Raw genomic sequence first — 19,913 nt, forward strand, 5'->3', positions numbered from 1 at the left:
TAAGCAAAGGATGCATGGGAGAATTCACAATTATTGCGAACTGATGGCGTTTGGTTTTTAATTAGGTAGTCCAAGGGAATAAATGGGCTATTGCTTAAAAGTGATTGGCTTGTTATTGTGGTTAATTCACTTGCAAATCAGTGAAAAGTAACTGCAGGGTTCCTTCCCAATAAACTTTGCATGTAAGTTGCAATTTTTTTGGAAATATCACATTCAGTTCACAGTTTGCCCCAATGCAGAGCCCATGTGCACAGTGATATACGCAGGATTTAGGGTGCTCCTAGCTCTCCTCCTTCAAGGGAATGGAAAAGGTATGAATAAAAATTAAAGGAAATGATGATTATGTTTAATACAAGGAAGAAGAGGCATGAAAGAGGTGCCCAGGAATTCCATGTGCACACATTATTCTACATGTGCACTGCCTGTGCATGCTATCCAACAAACTACTTCTCATTTCCACTGAAGTCTGTCCTTGTCAGGGCTGGACGACATTTAAAGTTTGCAGGAGACTGCGCTGAGCCTCTCAAAGCCAGCATTCACATTTAGGCTGTATAACACGGAGACACGGGCAAAGGTTACAGTACAGCTTCCCTGCATTGCAACGCCTATCTGATTCCCCTTTCCTTTTCAGCCAGGCTGGCTAAACTCAAATTTCACATCAATTCCACAATAAAAGCAAACCCAGAAACTCAACCTGCTGTGAACCAGCAGTGTGGCTCCTTACCAAGCCACTTAAACAAAGAGCTCCTTTTCAAACGTCTTCCGCTATCCATAATGCATGTTACCATAAAATGTCCAGGTTGCTAATTCGCTTGGATGAAAGCATCTACCTGGAGGAAAGGCTTATTTCTGCAATTGTTCTAGATCTACATAAAATATGCACAGGGAAGCAAGATTATAAATGCATATTCATACTTTTGTTTCAGGATTGGGAACCCAAATGACTTAATGCTAAAAAAGATGACCTTTCAGTCTTTTTCACAGTAGCAATGGCAGTTTGTGATATCCCTTTATTATAAAAATTATAATTTTTTAAAAAAAAAATCTGTGGCTTCGAGTTCTGTTTAACTCTTTTGTGTGCATCTTTAAAAGGTATTCGTGAAATATCTGATTTCAGGGATTAGTGCAGCCTTCATTACTATGCATGAAAAACGAGATGAAATACCACGTTTTTGGCAGCTGGTTCCACTGGATAAGCATCCACTCACCCAGCTTGATTTAACATTTTGTTACTGCAGCTTTAGGTTGCACATTTGATTTAGTACCAGCAGAATTATGCTGGAAGAACGGCAATGGAAAGACAGGGCTATAGAAGAAAGAATCTGGCAACTCCTGATTACTGATCCGCTTGAAATCACGGATTTGGCTGCCTAGGAGGGCCCAAATTAGGGTCTTTCATCCTAATCCTTATCTCCAAATCAGGAGCAGCTGCTGCAGAGCTCCTATTTAGTTTATTTATTTCAGAAAACCTATCTCCCGCCCTTCTGATGCATTTGCATCACTCAGGGACGCATGCAGCAATAACAATTCTAATATATACATAAATTGAGACAGGCTCAGCAGCCGAAAACATTCCAAAATGGAGGTTGGTGTCCGTTTGTGTCACTTTCTCAGTACCCTGCCTTATCCTTTCCATAAGGCAGAAATCTTTTCCCCACTGGCACCATGACTGTGTTGAAAGTACTGTACAAAAGTGCAGAGCAGCTTCTAAATGCCTGTAGTGTGGAAACATAACAGCCCAAGGCTGTTTTACACGGCAGCTGTGTGAAGGAAATGACAGCAATGCCCATAGAGTTTAGGACCAAGATGTACAGGAGAGGACAACGTGGTAGGGAGCAGCACATTCTGGGTCCCCTTTCTACCTTCTATAGCGAAAGGGACCAATCCGGAGCCTAGCACACCCCAGTTTATAATTTCTTCCTGAGCCGTTGGATCAGATGTGTGGAATGCCTGTAGGCCTACTAACTCTTTCCTGCTCTAGTGCGCTGCATCTTTTCCTTCTATCAGATGTTTATCCATGGATCATGATGAATGGAAATCAACTGGAGAAGACCAGACTCTGAAGGGGCGTTGAGGAACCAGAAAGGCTAGCTGCTGCTGCTCCTGCAAAGAAAGGATATGTAAGTAAGGCATCAATCTTTGGAGGCAACTGCACCATTACAAAATCCTGACTTTAGAGTATGATTGCAACTTTGGAATGGGTTCAGGCTGCAAGGTTCAGCCTTGGTGAATCCAGAGGTCAGGTGTCATTTTCCTATGAGTAACAAGTAAAGGAGGAATGGTTAAGACCAAAAGGGTTTGGGGCCATTGCACTGGAGTACCTCTGCTACCTGGTTTTTTAAAAAATGGTTTAGTGAGGTTTTCAACTAAGTACGGACAGAACAGATAATGTAAGAAAACAATTACATAAACATGCATATGGACTGAAATATAAATTAACATAAACATTTCTTTTGCAGGTGGCAACATGGAAGATAACCAAAGTGGATATTGATGGAGAGGAGTCCATTCACATGAAAAGTATGTATTTCAAAAAGCACCTCCGCTTACTGTTATAGAGGCTCATATTTAATTCCGTGCACAGTGCCACAAACCTATGTATAACTGACTGCTAGAAATGCATTGTCCCCCCTTAAATGGACTGCCTTATTTCTTTATGTCATATACTAAATGCATACATTCCTTCTTGGAAAATGTCTGAAATGTGGAAGTAATTTGAATGCGTGGGGGGGGGGGATGCTTGAAAATGAAACGTAAACTGCATTCTAAAATTTGGCTTTAATTAGCACACTGCAGATTAACAGTGGCAATTTGAAATTATCTCTCCAAATCAAGGCTGTTTCCATAGCGATGGCTGATTCCCAAGACCTGCTGTGTCAATTTGTCATGAGCAGCCAAAGGCAAGAGGGAAATGCTAGGCTCTCTCAGGCCACAGCAAAGGCTACCCAGATCTATCCAAAATGCTTGATCGGTCTGCAAGTACTTGCCTCTATCTAGAGCTTTGTCCCATAAGAGCAGAGCCTGCCCAAGACATTTTGGCACCTGAGGCGAATCACAGAATGACACCCCCCTCACCCTGCCACCAGGGAAAAAGGGGTGAGTGAAGATCTACACCAGGAACAAGGAGGAGATAAAGATCTACTTTGAGAACAGGAAGGAGGAGAGACCAGCAGTGCCTCCTGTTTGTAAAGAGGCCACTGTACAGGTGGGATGGCAGTGCTGCCTAGGAGGCGGCAGGTGGCAGATCTATCCTCCAAGATACACATCACAGCTGTTGCTGTTGGGATCTCAAATTTCAGCAGTGCCTTGTGTGGCACCAGAATCTGGCACCCCCCTCACCTTCTGTGGACTGTCTTGCCAGAGTGGTGCATGTTCTGGTTATCTCCCGCTTGGACTACGGCAATGCGTTCTATGTCGGGCTACCTTTGAAGGTGACCTGGAAATTACAACTAATCCAGAAGGCGGCAGCTAGACTGGTGACTGCGAGTGGCCGCCGAGACCACATAACACCGGTCCTGAAAGACCTACGTTGGCTCCTAGTATGTTTCCGGGCACAATTCAAAGTGTTGGTGCTGACCTTTAAAGCCCTAAACGGCCTTGGCCCAGTATACCTGAAGGAGCGTCTCCACCCCCATCGTTCAGCCCGGACACTGAGATCCAGCTCCGAGGGCCTTCTGGCGGTTCCCTCACTGTGAGAAGTGAGGTTACAGGAAACCAGGCAAGGCCCTTCTTGGTAGTGGTGCCCGCCCTGTGGAACGCCCTCCCATCAGATGTCAAATAAATAAATAACTATCTGACTTTCGGAAGGCATCTTAAGGCAGCCCTGTTTAGGGAAGTTTTTAATATCTGATGAATTATTGTATTATAGTATTTTGCTGGAAGCCACCCAGAGTGGCTGGGGAAACCCAGCCAGATGGGTGGGGCATTTATTATTATTATTATTATTAATAATAATAATTAAATTGTACAAAATAGTTGCAGCACGCTCTAGGCTCTGCACCCAGTGTAATTTGGGGTCAAGAGCAGTGGCGTAGCGTGGGGGGTGCAGGGGGGGCCGGCCGCACCGGGCGCAACATCTGGGGTTAGGGCAAATCCACAGGTTAGGGGGCGCAAATCCACGGGTTAGGGGGCGCAAATTACTTGCCTTGCCCCGGGTGCTGACAACCCACGCTACGCCACTGGTCAAAAGCCCCTAAGTCTGCCTCTGATCAGTGAAAGGCAAGTGTGCTTCCACAGCTGCTGCCCTGCTCAACATACTGATGAACCTCAGGTATGTTTTAAATCACCCAGGTGGGAGTTGGATGTGCGAGTTGGATGTGCATACAGCAAAAGGGATGGGGGGGGTAAGGAGCCCTTTCGATGATTTGCTATGTTTGATGTGATGGTGAAGGTACTGCAGTCATGGAATTATAGAGTTGGGAGGGACCTGCACCAAGGGCCATCTATTCCACCCCACTGCAATGCAGGGATCTCAACTAAAGCATCCATGACAGATGACCATCCAGCCTCTGCTTTGTGTTGTTTGGTCGTGTCCGACTCTTCGTGACCCCATGGACCAGAGCACGCCAGGCACTCCTGTCTTCCACTGCCTCCCGCAGTTTGGTCAAACCCATGTTTGTAGCTTCGAGAACACTGTCCAACCACCTCGTCCTCTGTCGTCTCCTTCTCCTTGTGCCCTCCATCTTTCCCAACATCAGGGTCTTTTCCAGGGAGTCTTCTCTTCTCATGAGGTGGCCAAAGTATTGGAGCCTCAGCTTCAGGATCTGTCCTTCCAGTGAGCACTCAGGGCTGATTTCCTTCAGAATGGAGAGGTTTGATCTTCTTGCAGTCCATGGGACTCTCAAGAGTCTCCTCCAGCACCGTAATTCAAAAGCATCAATTCTTCAGCGATCAGCCTTCTTCATGGTCCAGACCATCCAGCCTCTGCTTAGAACCCTCCAAAGGGTCTTGCTCATGGAAAGGAGGGTCGCTTTAAGAGTTGTGGGGGAGATCATTCTGACAAGAGGAGGCACCTGCAGCAATGCCCCCTTCTACGCAACTCTTAAAAGGCACGCCCCTGTTTTCCTTTGCACCAGGTTGCCTCAGTGCTGCTTATTCAGACAGAAGCATTTTAATGCCATGAGGCAAGTCAGCTAAAACAGAGACCTCAGGAAGACAGTGTGCTGGAAGATGAACAGCCACGCCACCGCAGTGATGTAGCTCTCTCCTGCAGAGATTGACGTCCGGGCTTAACCAGCCAACAGAACCACTGCCACCAACATTTCTCCTGATGTAGGTTCAGCTGTCAGGTATTCTTTATCCTAAAGGGTGCCCATTATTTCCAAAGGTTGCCTATTTCAGAACACTGCAAGCCCCCAGAGGACTATACTCTGGGTGACAAGGAGCCAAAGGAAGTTAGGACACTATGCGAGAGCAGTAACTTGGAACCAGAAACCATGTGGCATAGCAAGCACTCCCTCTAGTGGAAATAAAAGTGCAGACAAGTTCCACAGCCCCTTGTTACGGGAACTTACCCATATGATTCACAAATGACTTATAGGCTGTATGGAGAAAATAAGGAATCACTAAGCTGTTTGAAGTATGCAGAAACAGAGCACATAGTCACCAGCTTTCTAAAGCAGGCATAGGCAAACTCGGCCCACCAGGTGTTTGGGACTACAACTCCCATCATCCCTAGCTAACAGGACCACTGGTCAGGGATCATAGACCCTATGGCCTGGGAAATCATAGATCCTATGGCCTGGGCAGGCCTCTTTTGTACCCGCTGCTGGGATTGACAAAGCTGCCTCTGATTGGTTGACAAGGCATTCTCTGATTGACAAGGCATCTGATCCTCACCAATGAAACAACTCCTAGCTCTTGATTTGACTTTTCTTCTTCTCTTTGTATGGTGGTAATTATAAGCTGTTTTCACCCTCCCCTTGGATTTAGAAATGTAAAACCACCTATTGGTAGACAAGCAATCTGCAAATAATTCAGCAATACTGATGGGGCAGCCCTCAGTGCCCAGCTCTTTTTTGAAGAAGCGGACAAGTAATTCACATACCCCACCCCAACACTTCAAGAGCCTCCAAGGTGCAAATTCGTGGCGCCCCTTGTTTTCTCCTACTTCAGAGGACCCAAACCAGTGGCTTCAAGATATGAGATAGGAGATTCCAACTAAACCTCATTGCAGGGGAGTGGACCCAATGACCCTTGGGATCCCTTACAACACTTCTATTCTATTCTATTCTATTCTATTCTAGTCATTCTTTGCATAGTGGTCAGAGCGTTCTGGGTCCAAATCCCCACGTAGCCTTGAAGTCACACTCACTCAGTATCTCTTAGGACTGTTGTGAGGATAAAATGGGGAAACTGCCTTTTGCTCCAGGGAGGAAAGGTGCTTGGGGGAGGAGGGAGGGAGAACACACACACAGGTGAAACAGATGGACCAGATGCCGGACAGATGAGCTAACCCAGAAATAATACCTCGGGTTAAGAGCTTTGCTTCAGGATGAGAACAGAAATTGCGTGGCAGCAGGAGGCCCCATTAGCTAAAGTGGTGCTTCAGGTTAAGAACAGTTTCAGATTAAGAACGGACCTCCGGAATGAATTAAGTACTTAACCCGAGGTACCACTGTACTGGTTTTTCAGGACTGTTCTTTTCACCCCCAAACATTTATTTACCTGAACAATGCAGGCTCAGTAATTCTCTGCCAGGGGAGTGTGATCAGGTGGAGTGTGTTGCTTCTCAAAGGAAAAAAAAGTGGGGAATTGAGAGACAGCAACAGTGGGGAAAGTGTCTTGTCCATCCTTGGCACTGTAGATGTCATTCATATGCCTGGGTAAAGTTCCAGTGTCTTTACCTGACATTCTCTTATGAGCTTTGTGTAATTCCATCCACAACATCAAGGTTTTTTCCTGCTACCTTCCTCTCGCTGTTGGTACCAAACAGGCCAGCCTAATCACCTGCTGTTAGGACCTTCATTCTCGGTGCGTATTCTTCTTGGAGGAAAAGCCACGTCGGGGTAGCAAGCTGTCAAGGGAATTAAAAATAATCTTCATTAGCAGCATAACTGCTTGCCCTTGCATTCCTTGCGGTGAGGGAGAAGAGAGTCCCTGGGAGCAAAGAGGATAAAGGATGCTTGCATAGATGATATACACTTGTGTGCTGCTAACACAACTGCGTCCCTTAGCTTGCAGGGGTTGCATTTGTGCCGACTGCTAAATAACATGGTGTGATTGCATGATATTTCCGTACTGTGAAAAGTGGCAGAATACGGTGCAATTATAACTACTTTAGTCGGTAATTGACAGCCTGTGAAAGGGACTGAGGGGGAGGGAGGGAAGTCCCCTCTCCCGCACAGTGACAAGAGCCTTGAAAAGCTAATTGTGGCTTCTCTTTAGAGGTTATTCAGGTTATAGCGTGGCCATAAGCAGGCAAAGTATCACAGGGAAGAAAAACAGCACGGCTTGCACACACAGATCCTTAATAAATGAAAGATGGAGGAGCGATACTTACCGTATGCTGCTGCTTTTAAACAGCATTAAAGAGCTGTGCTTTGTGCAAACAACAACAACATCCCCGCCATCCGCCTCTGAACAGTCAAAGGTAGTGCATTTTGTTGTGTTTCATTCCTCAAAAGATATTCCGCAGAACCCCACGTAGGAATTTGGGGCACAATTAAAGCAAGCAAAAAATAAAAGGCGAAGCAGAGCTTGCTCAAATGTCACTGCTGTTCAAAGCTAATAGTGAAAATTGCAGCTAAGATACAGTAGGCAGCGAGAGCTAGGCACAGTTACAGTGGTACCTCGGGTTAAGAACTTAATTCGTTCTGGAGGTCTGTTCTTAACCTGAAACTGTTCTTAACCTGAAGCACCACTTTAGCTAATGGGGCCTCCTGCTGCTGCCACCGCCGTCCGATTTCTGTTCTCACCCTGAAGCAAAGTTCTTAACCCGAGGTACTATTTCTGGGTTAGCGGAGTCTGTAACCTGAAGCGTCTGTAACCCGAGGTACCACTGTATTTGGCTGACTGATTGCAGTAGCAACTGCAGCTGTGTTGTCATCTGTGAGAACAAGAAGGAAGGAAACAGGCCCAGGACAGCAAAGCAAAGGAAGGACCAGGGTTGGGGAACCTCAGGCAGCATCTCAAATTAGTGTCTCAAATTTCAGTGGCACCCGGTGCAACGCCAAAATCTGTCCCTGCCTCTCGCCTCCATTGGATGTCATAGCTGCAGTGCTCCAGAAGCTCTGTGCCCGATGCAACTGCACCGATCCTGCTCCTATAGATCTGACTTTGCCTCAGGCCTGGGGGGGGGGGGGCCTCTTTCCCTGCCCCTCAGAAATCTGCCGAGGGCACGCCCCCTCTCAAGCCACACCTCTGGCCAGTCCTGTTTTGTCCCCTCGCTCAGTGTTTTCGCCTGGCTAAAATGTGCCTTGAAATCTAATAAAGCTTTTTTGCCTGCCTGGATGGAGGGTGACGAGCGGGATGTGTGAGTGTGAAGAAGCTAGCCTTCTATAGAAAAGTAGAATTCGGATGTATTGCCCCTCCCCCTTTTGCCTCTGGCCACACCCACCACTGGTATGCGGCCCCCGGGAGGTTGCGCAGAAGGAAACATGGCTCTTGGTTCCTCACCTCTGGGGAACAAGGCGTGGCAAACCTGGAGCGCTGGCTCCCAAGTGGCCAGACTCACTACTAGGGATGGGTGAATTCCTCAATTTCGGTTTCTCTTTTTTACACTCCTGCTACCCTGCTCTTTCCCACTCTTAAGTTCATTTCTTTGTCACATCAGTTTGTCAAATGGGGGTGGAAGGGTTGCTTTGCATAGTAAAAACATTTTGCATATACATCTCCCCTTCAGTTTTGCTTGAGTTGTTTTTGCTTTTATTGTGCCCTTTGTGTTTTTATGTTGTGATTTTTGTCCTGAGACCTGCAGGTATACGACGGTATACAAATTTAACAGTCAATAATAATTATTAATAATAATGCATTGAATAATGCATTTAAATTTGTGGTGAAAGAAGAAAGTGACTGGGACAAACAAAGCATCTTCTTCAGAAAGCTGTTTACAAAAGGAGACAGGAATCTGTGCCATTAGTTGAGGGCTGTGGGGTAGGATTTTGGGAACCGCTTCTGACCATGCCAAATCCTCCATTTAAAAATGATATTTCCTTTGCTTTGGCCATAGCTGAGAGCAATTTATTCTGCAGCTGACAAGTACTAGATTCAAGGAAGCAGCTTGTCTGGATTGCCAGAGGGTTTCTACAGGCATGAAACACGCACCAAAATTGTAATTAATGCAGGTGCTCTGAAGAATCAAGAAGGCATAGGGGGCAAGAGTGAAGACAAAACTACCCATAATGCCTCCCTCCAGTGAAAAAGAAGCTGTTTTCGAAAAGGAGTTTCTGGGTGGAATTGTGAATTTAAGAACAGCCTTTGCTGGATCACTCAAAAAGCCCATCTGGTCCAAGCACCCTGCTCCCATAGTAGCCATCTTTACGCCTGGGAGAAGCCCATGGGCGGAACTTGGGGGCAAGAGCCCTTTCGCCACCACCTGAGATTCCCACCAACTGGTCTTAAGAAGCATACCTGCCTCCGAGAGTGGAGACACGGAGCATGGCCCTCTTCTCCATGAAATTATCTGCTGCTCTTTCAAAGCCACCCAAGGCAGATCAGGATCTACTGGTAGATCTCTGGGTGATTTGCAACAGATGCCCTCCAATTGTCTAGCAGGGGTGTCAACGTGAATAAAATATGGGAGGATGGGACAGGTAAGCCCCATCGTGCCTAATCGATCATACAATGTGCCGCATGCACACCACTTGAATGGCAATGCCCGTCACATGGGAGGGGGCCTGGATGCCTCAAATATTATATTGGGGGGTCCCAAAGGTACCTTGGCCCCTAGGAGTCGGCTCCTATGTTGTTGAGCCACACCACAGCATGGCCAACAATGAGTTTTCCCCACCTAAATTAGGCTGCTGGAATTAAGCTAGCTAAGACTCTGGGACAAAAGGATTGTGAGCTCACTTGAGCTGTACGACCAAAACAAAAGGGCCGACCCAGAGACACAAGCTGAACATTGTCTCCTCAGCGGGTTTGTAGATCTTGGGTTCTAGTAAAAAATAAAACTAGATTTAACAAGCCTAGTCTGACCATCCCTGTGCCTCCACATCATGCAGAGCTAGGACTCAACTAGGCTCATTACCAGTCTAGCTGAGTCTATCTGGTGGCACAATGTTATATCACACATACAATGCATATAAATCACTTTTTCATTTCCAGTCTAGCTGAGTCCCCAGACTGGTAAAGAAAAAAGCGATTTATATGCGCAATATAACATTGTGCCACCAGATGGCGACGTGGAGCCCCGTTTTTCTCTACCTGTTTTCCCTGTTTAATTTTTCGACGCTTTAAACTGAAACGCTCCTTTGACGTGTCTAGATCCCGCCCTAGTGGATCCAAGAGTGCCCTCCTTCTGGTCACCTACCTGCACATAGCAACGAGATGGCTCAGCTGCTCAGAGGGCGGTGCTGATAATGCCAAGGTTGCGGGTTCGATCCCTGCATGGGGCAGCTGCATAGTCCCGCATTGTGGGGGGAATCTCAGAATCCCTCTCCAACTCTGCCATTTTGTGATTTGATTTGAAAACAAGTAGGTGGTATAAAACCACCCCGGCAGATCGGAGAGCCCACCCACTGACTCCAGACGCAATTGCGCCCACGCTCTGCACACGCTCAGAAGCAACCTCGTTGTTCTTGGTTCCACCTCGGCTGCTGAAAAAGGTTCCGGGGCTAAGCGCTGCTCTAGGGGGCGGGGAAACAAGGCTCTTTCCAGAAATCGGGGGCTCACCTGTCCGGCATCTGGTCCATCTGTTTCACCTGTGTGTGTTCTCCCTCCCTCCTCCCCCAAGCGCCGTCGAGCCACTCCAGGAACCCCGGACAGCCAAGCCAAGCCACGGGGCGGCGTGTGAGCTAAGCGGCTTCTCCAGGCCCCGCAAGAACTTGTGGGCAAGGCGGGCTCGGCGCTCCGCCCCCTTCCCACCACCTTCCTTCCTCGGGCGCAGTGGCGCCGCGCTCTCGCCGGACTCCAGACCTGGGAAGAAGGCGGCGGCGGCGGCGGCGGCTCCTCTTGTCGGTGCAGGGCAGGTGAGTGCTGGGGACCCGGCGGCGCCCCCGTCGCCCCGCTTTTGGGTCGTGGCTCAGCGGGGAAAGGGACCCGAGAGGGAGAGACTCGTGCGCGCACCTGCCTCTCCTGCCGTCCAGGTGGGCGCACCAGAGAAGCGCGGTTGTCCGCTCCAAGTCTCTACCTGGGATGGAGCCGAGAGCGGCGCCCCCGATCCCAAGGTCCTTAAGAAAACGCACTTGCCAGGGAGTAAGGCTCGTTGAACAAAGCGAGGTTTCCTTCCGAGTAAACGCGCCTAGGCTTTGCGCTTTCTGTTTTGGGGAACAGAAAGGGACTCTGCTTTTCCTTCCGCGCACACACATGAAAAAACTCCACTCCTGGTTCCTCGACGCCTTGTTGATTTCAGCAGTATAATTTTTAGGCGGTAGGCGGGCGAGTAGGAGGCATGCTGCTGCTGTTGGTGGTCAGACCATTGGGGACCAGAGATCCTTTGCAAATCCAGATCTCTCTTCTTCAGCTCACCTCTGTTGAAAAGTTCCCCCGTTCCGCAGCAACCAGGTATCTCCCCAAAAGGGGTTGTTTTGCCAGTGTTACTAAAGTGCCCACTTGGTTTTCAGCATTAGGTAGTTATTGGACCCCTTCAGAACCTGGTGCGGAAAACGTGGGAAGATTCAGAAGAATTGCTTCTGAATGTATGACTTTTGCGTCTAGCTCTCTGGGTTGGGGCTGTTTATTTCTTAAAGATAAAGTCTCAAGCTGTCCTGGCCTTACAGCCCTGGAAAAAGTATAGGCTTGGTCAGTTGTCAAAGTGGGTCCATTACAAGGGCTTGAAATAGATCATTGTATTATTTATGAAAGGCTGCCAAACAGGAGCCATGTTTGCTTTTGCTTATAAAATACTCGGAAATGGAATTTGCAGGTGAAATTGCCAAGCCCTTGGGAGACTGGAGGATTTTCCTGGAGGTTTTGGGGAGGTTTGCTTCTGGAGGTGGATCTGTATATGGAAACATGCTTCCTTTGAGCCGGCAAGTTTAATGATTACCTGTTTATAGTAGCTGTAATTATGTAGCACATTCTTTGTCTCTCTTTCCTGCTTCTGCTCAGTGTGCTTTCTTGAAAATAAGTTCCATTGGACTTTTTTTATTTTCATTATTTCTCTATACTGCATATATATTGCTTGATAATGACTTTCAGAGCTTTGTATATAATAGTTTTTTGCTCCATATTCTTCTATATATTCCAATCAATCAAGTCCTAGAGTTGTTTTTCCCCCTTTGTGAAGTTATTATCTTACTTGTAAGAAAGGTGACCCTATATTGAAAATAGGGGACTATAAATACTAGATCCTGAATGGGAGGGATGCATAATAATTGCAGAGCCAAACGAATAGATGGAAAGAAGGTGTATCGTCTGTTGTAAGTAAGAGCACCTGTTTCAGACTAGGGTCAGGTTGGCTGCAGCTGCAGCCTAATGCTTTAAAAACTAAGGCTTAAATAGTGGACAGAACATCTCTGATTGAAATGCTGTGGACAACAGTCACTTTGTGGTGAGTTTTCCCTGGGGGAAGGTGAGGGGCAGTCAGGCCAGCAGGCAATCTAATACACAGAATTGCAAATTTCGCATCTGGAAGAGGAAGGGAAGCAAACCTCATACTTCTCAATAGCCTGGAGGGAGTTATTTTAAAAAAGGTTGGGGGGGGGATCAGGTGTTTGGCAAAAGGATGCTCGTCTGCAGCAACTGGATTTGTTTCAGGTACGCTGATGTTTTCTGCAAGAAGCACATTAAATAGCGAGGTGCCCATCTTCAGAAACTTGGAGATATGCTGCAATCCCATCCCCACTTACCTGGGAGTAAACCCCATTGGACTCAGAAGAACTTGCTGCTGGGTAGACATGTACCAGATTGCACTGAGAGCTGCTCAGAAAAGTGTACATGCTTATATAAGACAAGCTGCCTATAAAGTTATATCTAACCGAAACAGTGTGTACGCGAAGTATTTAGCGTTGTAAAATATCTTATCAAATTCTCCATTTTACTTTTATCCGCATTCCAACACCACCCCAATCAGTCTCTGACCTCCATTTTCTAGGCACTGTGCAAAACTTGTTCTAATAAGCTTGATAGCCCTAGTCACCGAAAAGAAGAAAAGTAAATTAGTTCTAGGGCTGTGACGTTCTGCTGGCATTTGAATGACTTGGATGTTTGTAATGATTTGGTACTAGTTTCTCTCTCCCATTGAAGCGTGCCGGATTCAATAGATGTAATTGCATATACATATTTTATTGAGCTTTATGCCTGTCCTTGAACAGGAATATTCATTTCATTAATTAAGGATGATGCACTAGTGTATTACTGTTGTTATTAGGGCTGCCATCCAACTGGATAAATCTTAATGAATTAAACAAATCAGATTTAATTAAGAGTGCGGTCCTACCTCAGGGCCCGAAATGTTGATGGCTATAGGATGATGGTACGAATGCCCTGTAGATGTGTCTCTGCTAGCCATGGGGTGGTGGTTAGGGTACCTCTCTGCTGGGACATGAGAACACTGCTCCCCCCAGGCAAGGGGTGTATGTGGCTTCTCTGCAGCAGAGACACCCTCCCACTACGCCAGGGGTAGGCAACATAAGGCCCATGGGCCACAAGCAGCCCACAGGGGCCGTTTAACTGGCCCATGAGCCAAGCTTGGCAAGTTTCCGCGTGTGGAACTAAACTGGTGCAGCGCGGCATGGGCACTCGCTTCTGCGGTGCCGGAAATCGCGTCTGTGCATGCTCAGATGCCAAAAATTGTGTCTGTGCAGACGCCAGAAATCACGGCTGCGCGCACTCATGTGCATGTGCGATCCGGCCCACAGAGGGATCTCCACTGGAGTGAACTGGCCCAGGCGAGGCAAACCTTGCCGACCGCTGCACTATGCCCAAAGAGATGGAAAACTATGGTTGGCAGTTCTCCTACCAAATGGTAGCATATAGTCCCCAAATGGGGTGTTTCAGGGGTAGGGCACCAGTGGTTTGGGGTCCATTGTATCCAGAGCTCCATGGGTCCTTCAGGGGGTCCAGTCATTGAACCCCTCAGCTACACCAGCCAGGAACTGGTGAAGTTGAAGACAGGACATCAACCACCCCCTTTCCACCTCAACTGACACAAGGTGGCTGGGCTTAGGATGTGGCAGCGGTTCTGTTGCACCACTCCCCACCCTTAGGATTGCTCTGCCCATCTGAATTCATTTGCATATGGTTTTAAAAAGTAGTTTTTTAAGGAGGAAATATGCATGCTTTGTTTTTAGACGGTAGATGTTGCAGCAGGTGCCATCTGTTTGGTTGAACTACATGTTACCTTAAATGTGTGGCTTGCTCTCTGTTGTTGTTGTCATAGCTGGTTAATACTGAGCACATAGTTCTGCCCCTCCCCATTTTATCCTCGCAACAACAACCCTCTGAGGTAGCTTACGTTGAGGGACAGCGACTGGCCCCTAGTCACCCTGTGGGTTTCATGGCTGATTTGAAATCTGGTCTCCCAGGTCCTAGCCCAGCACTCTAATCGGACCACACTGTCCTGCAGTTTAATTTTTCTCTTGCAAACTGGGAAGAGAACAGGCTGCTCATGAACTTGTGTTGAGGGGAAGATCTCCGTATCCTGAGCTGTACCTTGATATGTTGTGAGGCTTGCCATGAAACTATACATGTCCAGATGGACCCCAAGAAAATCTCTCTTGTCATAGCAGTATCTGCTTTATCTTCTCTCCTAAGCTCACTACACTTTTAAGTGATTGCTGATCCATGGCCATTTGATGTACCTTTGGGGACAATCAATTTGCTGATGAAGAATTATCATTGAAACAGTTCATTGTCCTGGAAGAACTGTTCTGTCTGCTGCTGTGCTTGGAGCACCCTATTGCTACGTTTGGAGCACCCATCACCTCACATTTGTAGGAAATGGACTTCGGAAAGGCATTCTGCCTCCATTTCAGTGATCTTTAACAGTGACTTACTACACCTACCATTCCTGTTCATAGAACATTAATTTGATGCTTATTAGTTTGTGACTCCATGCACATATTATATGTCTTCTGTTTATTAATTTTGAAATAGCATAGTGTTATAAGGGACGCAGGTGGCGGTGTGGGTTAAACCACAGAGCCTAGGACTTGCCAATCAGAAGGTTGGCGGTTTGAATCCCCGCGACGTGGTGAGCTCCCGTTGCTCTGTCCCTGCTCCTCCCCACCTAGCAGTTCGAAAGCATGTCAAAGTGCCAGCAAATAAATAGGTACCGCTCTGGCGGGAAGGTAAATGGTGTTTCCGTGCGCTGCTCTAGTTCGCCAGAAGCAGCTTAGTCATGCTGGCCACATGACCCGGAAGCTGTACGCTGGCTCCCTTGGCCAATAAAGGGAGATGAGCACCGCAACCCCAGGGTCGGTCATGACTGGACCTAATGGTCAGGGGTCCCTTTACCTTTATAGTGTTATAAAAATATTGGCAGTATATTATCAGCCAACATGTTGCTCGTTGTTGTTCAGAGTGTTCTGTTTGCAACACGGGATTTTCTTTGTTGTATTATCTTCCTTCCTAGCAGTTATAATCAATACTTTTCTGGCTGAAATAGTAAAAAGGAATGTTACAGACAAGGATTCTAATGTTTTCCTATGCTTCTACGGGTGCATCAACTTAAATATCTGGCTTGCAATTAAAAAAAAATGAACTGAGTTCAGAAGCTAAACAACTTTACTGTCATATGTGATGGGTTCTTAGGAGAAAAGATGGCTATGCCCTCTCACCCCTTGATAGCACAATCTGCTAAAGAGGTATATACAGACAACATTCCTCCTAGTGGACAGTTTTGATGGATTGACGCTGACTCTATAGCGCAACAATCTGAAACCATTAGAATCAGTGGTGCTTGTAGTTTGGCTAATCTGAAGGGTCATCTCATAGGTACTGAGATACCAAAAGACCAAAAATAAAGAAATATTTATATATGCTACAACTGCAACTAGAATGGTTTTTGCCCAGAGATGGAAAGAAGTTGTAGTACCAACCAAGGAAGAGTGGCTACTTAAATTAATGGATTATGCCAAAATGGCAAAGTTACCGGGTGTAATAATAATAAGAAATTATTAAAGATTGGGGGAAATTTGTGGAATATTTGAAAAGCTCCTGTATGCAAATAAGCTCATTAGCAAGGTTAACGTAAAACAAGCAGTTAAACATATTACTAAGAGAAACTAAAGGATAACTTGAAGATGGAGTAATGTGGAAAATGCAGTATGAAAATTAAAATTAAAAAGGAACCACAAAAGGGGGGTGTCAAATATATGTGTATTTTTATAATTAGTGTGTCTGTAAATGTTTGAAAAACCGGAAAATAAAATTTTAGGAAGGTTCAGCTCAATAGCCTATAGAAAGAGATAAGCAGCAAAAGTATATGAGCATCTGTTGTTGTTGCTTTGAGCAAGTGGAAAAAACTGCAAGGGGCTGATTGGTCTTGAGTTTGCACAAAGCTCTGTGGGGTCTGTCCCCACAGTCAGCTGATCAATGTGGGGCCCCAGATAACGTTGCCTGTGGATTCTTCCCCTCTTTTCAGGTATTCCAGTTGCACTGCCCGATGTCTCCTAACCACTTGGAAACCTATAGGTGGCCTTGACAGCACTGGGGAAGTAGAGATCTTTCCCAGCCTGCTTCTGTATTAGAATCATTTTCAGAGTTTTTTTATTCCATGTGTGTGTTTGCAGCCCTGGGCTCCTTCGGGAGGAAAGATGGAATATAATATACTATAGCCCCCAATGGATGAGAACAAAGGTCCGTCTAGCCCAGCCTTACCCAACCTGGTGCCCTGGAGAAGGCTAGTCTGCCCTCAACTTCCTGTTTCCTACAGTGCCCATTAAGTGTTGGGCCCGCCTGAAAAGCCTTCTGCTGCATTGATTTTGCTTGCCCCTCACCTTAACAGTGGCCAGCAAAACTGAGCCTAGGAAGCTGCCTTACACCGAATAAAATCATTGGTTAGTCTAGTTTAGTATTGCCTACACAGACTGGCAGCAGCTTTCCAGGGTTTCAGACGGGGCCTAGGAAGTGGTATCTGACATGCATTTGACACAGGATTTCGTATTTTAAGACATCTTTCCCCACTCTGCTGCCCTCCACGTGTTTTGAACCACCAGCCCTATCAACCCCAGATAGATCATTTGTGATGGCTCCTTGCCCTAGCTCACATTACAACCCAGTTAATCCAACCCAAACTTATTGCAATACCATGGCTCTTGGGTCTCTCTCTTCCCTCCTTCAATCTTGCTTTTCAACAATGGGTAAAATCTATGTTTCTGTTTAAAAATAACATCACAGAAAATTTAGAACCAAAAAACATTAACTGTATTACTATGTTTGATTTAACTCAGTTTCAAGAAGTGGAATTTCACCCTCAGTGAACATACCTTTATTGCTTGCATTCTTTTCCCCCCTAATCTGTCATCATGTTGATTCAGGCAATGAATTTAAGACCATAGTCCTATGCATATTTGCAAGGGAGGAAATATTGTTTGCCTGTTTATCTTAATCCTTTGTAGGAAATGATTGATGATGGTCAAGGCTTTACTGTAATCTAGGGACTCTGCCAAGGATCAGCTTTAATGTATGCCTTTGTGCTAAATTTGCTCAGGGAGACTGTTTGGCACCAGAGTGCAGTCGCTGTATCTCCTGGGTTGGTATGAAAGTGCATGGGCAAAAGTGTTTCTGTTGGAGGTACCATTGTCGGGTCACATGAATTGGGCACCTTCAACAGGAGATTGGTGCAGATCTTGAGAGTCCATCTGCACTTGCCTGCAAAGCCCAGAGTTTCTGTATTCGGTTTGTCACCTTGAGGTCCACACCTGAGCTCCTTGTGCTCTGGTATATGGTTTTCAGAATGTGGTGTTTCTTGTTCTGCTCCCGGGTTTTCCATTATTCATTCTTTCCAGCAATGCCCAACCCCAATCCTCATGGATTAACTGTCTACAGTGGGGAAAAAATGAGAAAGGCATAAGCGTGCAGTGGTTTTAAAACCAACTACAGTGGTACCTCGGGTTACATACGCTTCAGGTTACAGACTCTGCTAACCCAGAAATAGTATCTCGGGTTAAGAACTTTGCTTCAGGATGAGAACAGAAATCATGCTCTGGTGGCACGGCGGCAGCAGCAGGAGGCCCCATTAGCTAAAGTGGTGCTTCAGGTTGAGAACAGTTTCAGGTTAAGAACGGACCTCCGGAACGAATTAAGTACTTAACCCGAGGTACCACTGTACAGGCATACCTCAGGTTACAGATGCTTCGGGTTGCACGATTTCATGTTGCGCCCCACACCGAACCCGGAACTACCGGAACGGGTTATTTCTGGGTTCTGGCGCTTGCGCATGCAAAGAAGCGCTGAATCTCAAACCACACGTGCACAGATGCGGTGCTGTGGGTTGCGGACGCTGCAGGTTGCGAACGTGCTTTCAGCACAGATCACTTTCACAACCCGAGCATCCACTGTACAGTGGTACCTCGGGTTACAGATACTGCAGGTTACAGACTCTGCTAACCCAGAAATAGTACCTCGGGTTAAGAACTTTGCTTCAGGATGAGAACAGAAATTGCGCGGCGGCAGCGTGCCGGTAGCAGGAGGCCCCATTAGCGGTACCTCAGGTTAAGAACTCTTTCAGGTTAATAACGGACCTCCAGAATGAATTACCGTAAGTTCTTAACCCAAGGTACCATTGTAGGTAGAGGAAAATCTGGATTTATAGGGGAGAAAGTGAAAGCAACTGCTTTCGGTGAATGTAGCATAGACCAGGAGGAATTAAAAGCTGCACAATCCAACTTAAGTAGAAGTGTGATGAATCTACTTACATAATGACCAGCATAACAGACTAGTTTAACGTCCAAAATAAAAGCAAACACTTAAATTTCCTCACTTCCTCCCACCTAACACAAGATGTCGGGCATCACTCCACAAAACTCAACTCACTATTCTGGGTTGGGTAATTTGCTTTTCTTTATATCTGCATAAATTTCTATGCTGCTAAATCAAGAAGGAGAAAATCTTCTCAAAGCAATATACATAATAAATAAAAAATCAAAGGTAAAAATATAAAAACATAAAACTGGGTCACTTTTCTGTGATGGTAGTGATATGGTGATAGTTTGACAAACGCACTATTTGAGCACAGCATGTCTGAGATGCTCACCTGGAGATAAAGACCTACCTTTAGAGACATGATAAAAGACCACAATGATTAGATGTTTGGAAACAAAGCACCACTGAAATGATCCCAATCTGGATATTCCTTGCTAGTGTTTCCCCAGGGGTCAGTTTAAAAGCTGCTACTGCTGAGCCTTTTTGATACTAAATGTCAAAAGTCAGGTTTCACTTTCACCCAAACACTCACCTGTGCATAGCTTCAGCTACATAGCTGGCCTCCAACTCTGCCAGCATCTCAGAGAAAGCTATCTTGGATAGACATGCGGATAAATGTGCCTATGCTTAAAGAAATACAGTGGTACCTCGGGTTAAGTACTTAATTCATTCCGGAGGTCCGTTCTTAATCTGAAACTGTTCTTAACCTGAAGCACCACTTTAGCTAATGGGGCCTCCCACTGCCGCCGCGCCGCCGGAGCATGATTAGTGTTCTCATCCTGAAGCAAAGTCCTTAACCCAAGGTAATATTTCTGGGTTAGCGGAGTCTGTGACCTGAAGCGTATGTAAGCTGAAGCGTATGTAACCCGAGGTACCACTGTAACTCTGATGAAGAAGAGAAGGAGGAAATGAAAATCATGCCAGCTGCCATCTTAGAAGAGAAA

The 19,913-nt window shown here is 46.3% G+C and overlaps 1 protein-coding gene and 1 long non-coding RNA gene across 4 annotated transcripts in view; one reads left to right on the forward strand and one right to left on the reverse strand.

Moving 5' to 3' along the window:
• Positions 1-324: 324 nt before the first annotated feature.
• Positions 325-11,017, reverse strand: LOC114607454 (uncharacterized). 2 transcript variants are annotated; one of them, XR_013394833.1, is made up of 3 exons: positions 10,834-11,017; positions 6,846-7,015; positions 325-2,103 (listed from the first exon to the last, which is right to left on the reverse strand). It is a non-coding gene; the product is annotated as an uncharacterized LOC114607454 (long non-coding RNA). The 2 variants fall into 2 exon arrangements; XR_013394834.1 differs by having other exon boundaries at positions 6,667-7,015.
• WIPF3 (WAS/WASL interacting protein family member 3) overlaps positions 10,992-19,913 on the forward strand; it is a 31,588-nt gene continuing 22,666 nt past the window's right edge. The window contains exon 1 of one of the 2 annotated variants that reach the window (XM_028750650.2): positions 10,992-11,129. The gene's annotated coding sequence lies outside the window, so the exon portion shown is untranslated. Of the gene's footprint in view, positions 11,130-11,538; positions 11,665-19,913 lie in introns of those variants that run through there. The other variant, XM_028750651.2, reaches the window with a different exon arrangement.

This window comes from Podarcis muralis, chromosome 12 (genome assembly GCF_964188315.1).
Source record: "Podarcis muralis chromosome 12, rPodMur119.hap1.1, whole genome shotgun sequence".
Taxonomy (NCBI): Eukaryota; Metazoa; Chordata; class Lepidosauria; order Squamata; family Lacertidae; genus Podarcis; species Podarcis muralis.